The sequence below is a fragment of the Tamandua tetradactyla genome, chromosome X, assembly GCF_023851605.1.
Source record: "Tamandua tetradactyla isolate mTamTet1 chromosome X, mTamTet1.pri, whole genome shotgun sequence".
Lineage (NCBI taxonomy): Eukaryota > Metazoa > Chordata > Mammalia > Pilosa > Myrmecophagidae > Tamandua > Tamandua tetradactyla.
In genome coordinates, this window is record NC_135353.1 from 69,870,971 (window position 1) to 69,880,238 (window position 9,268).

A 9,268-nucleotide genomic window follows, 5' to 3' on the forward strand; every position below is an offset into this window, starting at 1 on the left:
GAACTCAGAATTTTACAGATGTATTCACCAGCAGTGCTGTTAGGGCAGTCACAAAGGCCAAGGACTGCAATCATATCTGTTCTGGTTTGCTAGCTGCCGGAATGCAACACACCAGAGACGGACTGGCTTTTAATAAAAGGGGATTTATTTTGTTGGTTCTTCAGAGGAAAGGCAGCTAACTTTCCACTGAGGTTCTTTCTTACGTGGAAGGCACAAGATGGTCTCTGCTGGTCTTCTCTCCAGGCCCCTGGGTTCCAACTACTTTCCCCGGGGTGACTTCTTTCTGCATCTCCAAAGGCCTGGGCTGAGCTGCTAATGCTGACATGAGGAATGCCGAGCTGCTAGCTGTGCTACATTGCGTTCTCTCATTTAAGCACCAGCCAATTAAGTCAAACGTCACTCATTGCAGCAGACACGCCTCCTCGCCGACTGCAGATGTAATTAGCAACAGATGAGGTTCACGTACCATTGGCTTGTGTCTGCAGCAACAGAACTAGGTATGCTCACCTGGCCAAGTTGACAACTGAATCTAACTAACACAATTTCCATTTGCTGTCTGGTGAGAGTCCTGCTAATTTGTACTCGAGGAAAGTGGCTTCCTTGACTTAGGTTGTCCTTGTGGGAGGAGAGTTTCAGGATACCTTATTTGAGATAGACATATATAACATCTTGGAATAAAACCAGATTTGTCCTTTCCTTCCATTTTTAATATAAGTAAATTGAATGTATATGCATTCCCCCCTTTCTTATATATAAAAAATATACCACGCTATACAGACTCTGGCGTACCTTTTGTTTCTGATTGATTTCTACTTTTACCTTTAACAGCACTGTCATAGTTTGCCAGGGTTGCATAACAAATTACTGAAGAATACTTGGCTTTAAACAACAGAAATTTATTGTCTCACGGTTCTGGAGTCTAGAAGTCCAAAATCATGGTGAGGGAACAGCCATGAGTCCTCTAAAGTCTGTAGGGTACTAGCAGCAGCTTGCTGGCGATTCCTAACTCAATTTCTGCCTCCATCACATTGCCATCCCTCTGTCACTGCATCATTCATCTGTCTCTGTCTAAATTTCTTCCCTTTAAAGGACCCCAGTCATCCCAGATTAGGGGCCACGCTATTCCAGTTAGGCCTTGTCTTAACTATTAATATTTTCAAAGATTCTATTTTCAAATGAGTTCACAATCACAGGTATTAGGACTTGAACATGTCTTTTGGGGAAACACAATTCAATCCATGACAGATGCATTTCTTTAGCATTATTTTAGTTTATATTCTGGCTCTTTATCTGGCTTTTTTAATTGAATGTTTAATTCATTTATTTTCATTTTGATTGATGCAAGTAATTAAGGCTCTAAACTATCCTCTAACAACTGCTCTGGCTGTAGATTCTGACATGTTGTATTTTCATTATCATTATTCTCATTCTGTTCTGCAACATTAGTCCATATTTCCATTTTAGCCCACAATTAATTTAACAAACTTGGATACAGTCAGTGTTCATAAATGTCCCATGTTCATTTGATAAGAAGGTATATTGTATAACATTAAGCTTCAGACTTCGGTATATATAACTATATAGTCTACACTTTGGATTATGCTATTAAAGACTTCTCTGTAATTACTATACTTTTATCCATTTGATTGCTCTTGGATTGACACAAGTATGTTAAAATCATCTGGAGTCGAAGTTCCTCCTCCAGAGCAACTACTAGGTGACCAGAAACAGTGCAGAACAGCTCCCGGGGCCACGGCAGGGACCGGACACATAGCGTACCCCAGTCTGGAATGGCTGGACCGTCTGCGAGACTCCGCTACGGTGAGCTCCCCGAGCGGCACGCGCTTCCCCGGGCGGCGGCGGCTGGCGGCCGGTGCCCCTCCCTCCTTCCTTCCCGGACAGCTGAAAATCTCGGAGAGGCAAGTCTCCCAAGCCACGGCGGCCAATGCCTCTCTTTCGCAGGCGGCTTCCCGGACTGGCTACAAGTCTCGGATAAGCGGGCTCCCCAAGCCACAGCAGCCGGCGACCGGCGCCCCTCCCCCGCAGGCAGCTTCCCGGTCTGGCGGCGGGTCTCGGATCGGCGAGTTCCCCAGGCCGCGGCGGCCGGTGACCTGCGCCCCTCCGCCTCAGGCAGCTGCCCGGAGGAAGAGGAGGGAGTTTCCAACAGTGGCAGGGACTGGGTCCAACCAAACACCAATAGTGGCATTAATAAAGGAGCCACAACATCTTTTGCTGGTGGGACCCGCAGACAGACAAGCGCCACCTACTGGGCAGGATAAAAAAACAGAGCCCAGAGACTTCACAGGAAAATCTTTCAACCTGCTGGGTCTCACACTCAGGGAAATCTGATTAAATGTCCAGACACCAGCCAAAAATAACAAATCACACCAGGAAAACTGAAGATATGGCCCAGTCAAAGGAACAAACCAATAGTTCAAATGAGATACAGGAGCTGAGACAACTAATTCTGAATATACGAACAGAAATGGAAAACCTCTTCAAAAACCAAATCAATAAATTCAGGGAGGACATGAAGAAGGCAAGGGATGAACAAAAAGAAGAAATGGAAAGTCTGAAAAAACAAATCACAGAACTTATGGGAATGAAAGATACAGTAGAAGAGATGAGAAAAACAATGGAAGCCTACAATGGTAGATTTCAAGAGACAGAGGTTAGAAGTAGTGAACTGGAGGATGGAACATCTGAAATCCAAAAAGAAACAGAAACTATAGGGAAAAGAATGGCAAAATTTGAGCAGGGGCTCAGGGAATTGAATGATAATATGAAGCGCACAAATATACGTGTTGCGGGTATCCCAGAAGGAGAAGAGAAGGGAAAAGGAGGAGAAAAACTAATGGAAAAAATTATCACTGAAAATTTCCCAACTCTTATGAAAGACCTAAAATTACAGATCCAAGAAATGCAGCGCACCCCAAAGAGAATAGATCCAAATAGGCATTCTCCAAGACACTTACTAGTTAGAATGTCAGAGGTCAAAGAGAAAGAGAGGATCTTGAAAGCAGCAAGAGAAAAACAATCCATCACATACAAGGGAAACCCAATAAGACTATGTGTAGATTTCTCAGCAGAAACCATGGAAGCTAGAAGACAGTGGGATGATATATCTAAATTACTAAAAGAGAAAAACTGCCAACCAAGACTTCTATATCCAGCAAAACTGTACTTCAAAAATGAGGGAGAAATTAAAACATTTTCAGACAAAAAGTCACTGAGAGAATTTGTGACCAAGAGACCAGCTCTGCAAGAAATACTAAAGGGAGCACTAGAGTCAGATATGAAAAGACAGAAGAGAGAGGTGTGGAGAAGAGTGTAGAAAGAAGGAAAGTTAGATATGATATATATAATACAAAAGGCAAGATGGTAGAGGAAAGTGTTACCCAAACAGTAATAACACTAAATGTTAATGGACTGAATTCCCCAATCAAAAGACATAGACTGGCAGAATGGATTAAAAAACAGGATCCTTCTATATGCTGTCTATAGGAAACACATCTTAGACCCAAAGATAAACATAGGTTGAAAGTGAAAGGTTGGGGAAAGATATTTCATGCAAATAACAACCAGAAAAGAGCAGGAGTGGCTATACTAATATCCAATAAGTTAGACTTCAAATGTAAAACAGTTAAAAGAGACAAAGAAGGACACTATCTACTAATAAAAGGAACAAGAAAACATAACAATCATAAATATTTAGGCACCGAATCAGAATGCCCCAAAATACGTGAGGAATACACTACAAATACTGAAAAGGGAAATAGACACATCTACCATAATAGTTGGAGACTTCAATTCACTACTCTCATCAATGGACAGAACATCTAGACAGAGGATCAATAAAGAAACAGAGAATTTGAATATTACAATAAATGAGCTAGACTTAACAGACATTTATAGGACATTACACCCCACAACAGCAGGATACACCTTTTTCTCAAGTGCTCATGGATCATTCTCAAAGATAGACCATATGCTGGGCCACAAAGCAAGTCTCAACAAATTTAAAAAGATTGAAATCATACACAACACTTTCTCAGATCATAAAGGAATGAAGTTGGAAATCAATAATAGGCAGAGTGTCAGATAATTCACAAATACGTGGAGGCTCAACAACACAATCTTAAACAACGAGTGGGTCAAGGAGGAAATTACAAGAGAAATTAGTAAATATCTCGAGGCGAATGAAAATGAAAACACAACATATCAAAACCTATGGGACGCAGCAAAGGCAGTGCTAAGAGGGAAATTTATTGCCCTAAATGCCTATATCAGAAAAGAAGAAAGGGCAAAAATTCGGGAATTAACTGACCACTTGGAAGAACTGGAGAAAGAACAGCAAACTAACCCCAAAGCAAGCAAAAGGAAAGAAATAACAAAGATTAGAGCAGAAATAAATGAAATTGAGAACATGAAAACCATAGAGAAAATCAATAAGACCAGAAGTTGGTTCTATGAGAAAATCAACAAGATTGATGGGCCCTTAGCAAGACTGACAAAAAGAAGAAGAGGATGCAAATAAATAGGATCAGAAATGGAAGAAGAGACATAACCACTGACCTCACAGAAATAAAGGAGGTAATAACAGGATACTATGAACAACTTTATGCTAATAAATACAACAATGTAGATGAAATGGACAAGTTCCTAGAAAAGCATGAACAGCCAACTTTGACTCAAAAAGAAATAGATGACCTCAACAATCCAATCACAAGTAAAGAAATTGAATCAGTCTTTTCCCAAAAAGAAAAGTCCAGGACTAGACGGCTTCACATGTGAATTCTACCAAACATTCCAGAAAGAATTAGTACCAACCCTGCTCAAACTCTTCAAAAAAATTGAAGTGGAGGGAAAGCTGCCTAATTCATTCTATGAAGCCAACATCACCCTCATACCAAAACCAGGCAAAGATATTACAAAAAAAGAAAACTACAGACCAATCTCTCTAATGAATATAGATGCAAAAATCCTCAACAAAATTCTAGCAAATCGAATCCAGCAACACATTAAAAGAATTATACATCATGACCAAGTAGGATTCATCCCAGGTATGCAAGGATGGTTCAACATAAGAAAATCAATTAATGTAATACACCATATCAACAAATCAAAGCAGAAAAATCACATGATCATCTCAATTGATGCAGAGAAGGCATTTGACAAGATTCAACATCCTTTCCTGTTGAAAACACTTCAAAGGATAGGAATACAAGGGAACTTCCTTAAAATGATAGAGGGAATATATGAAGAACCCACAGCTAATATCATCCTCAATGGGGAAAAATTGAAAACTTTCCCCCTAAGATCAGGAACAAGACAAGGATGTCCATTATCACCACTGTTATTCAACATCATACTGGAGGTTCTAGCCAGAGCAATTAGACAAGAAAAAGAAATACAAGGCATCAAAATTGGAAAGGAAGAAGAAAAACTCTCACTGTTTGCAGATGATATGATACTATACGTCGAAAACCCGGGAAAAATCCACAGCAAAACTACTAGAGCTAATAAATGAGTACAGCAAAGTAGCAGGTTACAAGATCAATATTCAAAAATCTGTAGTATTTCTATACACTAGGAATGAACAAGCTGAGGGGGAAAACAAGAAACGAATTCCATTTACAATTGCAACTAAAAGACTAAAATACTTAGGAATAAATTTAACTAAAGAGACAAAAGACCTATACAAAGAAAACTACAAAAAACTGTTAAAAGAAATCACAGAAGACCTAAATAGATGGAAGGGCATACCGTGTTCATGGATTGGAAGACTAAATATAGTTAAGATGTCAACTCTACCTAAATTGATTTACAGATTCAACGCAATACCAATCAAAATCCCAACAACTTATTTTTCAGAAATAGAAAAACCAATAAGCAAATTTATCTGGAAGGGCAGGGTGCCCCGAATTGCTAAAAGTATCTTGAGGGAAAAAAAAAACGAAGCTGGATGTCTCACGCTGCCGGACTTTAAGGCATATTATGAAGCCACAGTGGTCAAAACAGCATGGTACTGGCATAAAGATAGATATATTGACCAATGGAATCGAATAGAGTGCTCAGATATAGACCCTTTCATCTATGGACATTTGATCTTTGATAAGGCAGTCAAGCCAACTCACCTGGGACAGAACAGTCTCTTCAATAAACGGTGCCTAGAGAACTGGATATCCATATGCAAAAGAATGAAAGAGGACCCGTATCTCACACCCTATACAAAAGTTAACTCAAAATGGATCAAAGATCTAAACATTAGGTCTAAGACCATAAAACAGTTAGAGGAAAATGTAGGGAGATATCTTATGAATCTTACAATTGGAGGCGGTTTTATGGACCTTAAACCTAAAGGAAGAGCACTGAAGAAAGAAAGAAAGAAATGGGAGCTCCTCAAAATGAAACACTTTTGTGCATCAAAGAACTTCATCAAGAAAGTAGAAAGACAGCCTACACAATGGGAGACAATATTTGGAAACGGCTTATCTGATAAAGGTCTAATATCCAGAATTTATAAAGAGATTGTTCAACTCAACAACAAAAAGACAGCCAATCCAATTACAAATTGGGAAAAAGACTTGAACAGACACCTCTCAGAACAGGAAATACAAATGGCCAAAAGGCACATGAAGAGATGCTCAATGTCCCTGGCCATTAGAGAAATGCAAATCAAACCCACAATGAGATATCATCTCACACCCACCAGAATGGCCATTATCAACAAAACAGAAAATGACAAGTGCTGGAGAGGATGTGGAGAAAGAGGCACACTTATCCACTGTTGGTGGGAATGTCAAATGGTGCAACCACTGTGGAAGGCAGTTTGGCGGTTCCTCAAAAAGCTGAATATAGAATTGCCATACGACCCAGCAATACCATTGCTAGGTATCTACTCAGAGGACTTAAGGGCAAAGACACAAACGGACATTTGCACACCAATGTTTATAGCAGCATTATTTACAATTGCAAAGAGATGGAAACAGCCAAAATGTCCATCAACAGACGAGTGGCTAAACAAACTGTGGTATATACATACGATGGAATATTATGCAGCTTTAAGACAGAATAAACTTATGAAGCATGTAATAACATGAATGGACCTAGAGGACATTATGCTGAGTGAGACTAGCCAAAAACTAAAGGACAAATACTGTATGGTCCCACTGATGTGAACCAACATTAGAGAATAAACTTGGAATATGTCATTGGTAACAGAGACCATCAGGAGATAGAAATAGGGTAAGATAATGGGTAACTGGAGGGTAAGATAATAGGGTAAGATAATGGGTAATTGATACATACTGTGCAACAAGACTAGATACAAAAACTCAGAAATGGAAAGCACAATACTACCTAATTGTAATGTAATTAGGTTAAAACACTGAATGAAGCTGCATCTGAGGTATAATTTTTTTTTCTTTTTTAAATTTTTTTCTCTCTATTATCATTTTATTTCTTTTTCTGCTGTCTTTCTATTTCTTTTTCTAAATCGATGCAAATGTACTAAGAAACGATGAATATGCATCTATGTGATGATATTAAGAATTACTGATTGTATATGTAGAATGGAAAAAAAAAAAAGATGTAATGGAGAGGCTGGAGGAAACTGCCTGAAAATGTAGAGCTATGTTCCAGTAGCCATGTTTCTTGAAGATGAGTGTATAATTATATAGCCTTCACAATATGACTTTGTGATTGTGAAAAAAAAAATCATCTATTATTAGTGTGTTTCTTCCTTTTTCTCCTTGCATCTCCTGAAGGTTTTGCTCAATGAATAGTTTTGCTGATTGTCTTGATATATAAATATCAAACACTCACATCTTCCTTGTGAACTTTGGCTTTTATAATTATCATATAATTCATTTTGGCTTCAATTGTATCCATTTAAATATCAAAACTATAACCCCTGTTATTTTTTATTTGCAAATGTCTATTATACATTTCCTTATTTTGAAATTTTTAACCAAAATGAATGCCTTTAGTTTAGGTATATCCCTTTAAAAAGAATAGTTGGGGGGCTCCTCCGCTGCAGCGAGGAGAGTCAGGGGCCAGTTCCGCACACAAATTCCCACCCATGGCACTCAAGGTGGCGGCCACAGCAGCTGCCTGGTTCTCACCCACCACCTGAGCCAGAGCGCTGCGCCACACTTTTAGGCGAAACCGGAGGTCGAGGGCGGAGAAGTCTCCCCAAGTCGCCGTCCCTGCGAGGTGTTCCCACACCCAGAATGGCTGCCCCCCCCCACCCTACCCATCACTGCGAGGTTGTCTAGAACCTTCGCTTGCCTGGAACCTGCGCCCGCCTGGGAGCAGCAGCAACTGTAGGATGCCCTGCAGGTTTAACTAGTCCAACTTCACCAATGGTGTTCTATGCCTGCAGTGCAAGTATTGCTATACTCAGTGTTGCTGTCAGTGTTTCTTTACTTAGCTTTTTGTTTTTCTTTCAATGTAGTATGAAGTGTCTCATTTTCTGTGCTTTCCAATTTGCCTTAAGTCTTTTGATGCTGTAGCTGTTTCAGTAAAAGTTATTTCAAACTAATGATGTAGAATGCTTTGACCAAATGAGCTAGTCTTTTATGCCTCGTAAAACAGCAGCAGAGTAGAAATATGAATGAAGCTGATTTGGATAGGACCGAGGTATATCAGAATACAGGGTAAAGGATGAAATTGTCCATATTTTAAAACTTCAACTAATGTGTGAGACTAAAGGGAGAGATGTTTATTGGGTGCAAAATTTATATTTTGGGTAGTGCATTTCCTAATTTAACTAGTATGGTCAGTTTAGTCGAACACTGTAAGTAGGGCATTAAATCTTGTTGATTTGTCCAGGTTAGTGTGATGATGCCCCAATAAATCCTAGAGTGATTTGGGCAGTGAATAAATAAGATTTGCAAAGTCCCCTTGGGGGAATGAGGAAAAAGGAGGAAATAGACAACTTTCTCATTTGGAGAATTTCTGATAGTCTCACAAGCAGTTGTGACAACCAAATAGGCCAAGCCCTTGATCTTGGGTTTGGCCTTATGAAACTTATTCCTGCAAAGGATAGGCTAAGCTTACTTAAAATTAGGCCTATCATCCCCAGAGAACCTCTTTTGTTGCTCTGATGTGGCCTCTCTAAGCAGACATGGCAAGTGAACCCATTGCCCTTCCCCATACGTGGGACATGACTCCCAAGGATGTAAATTTCCCTGGCAACATGGGACAGAAATCCCGGAATGAGCCAGGAGCCAGCATCAAGGGTGTATTAGTTAGATTCAGTTGT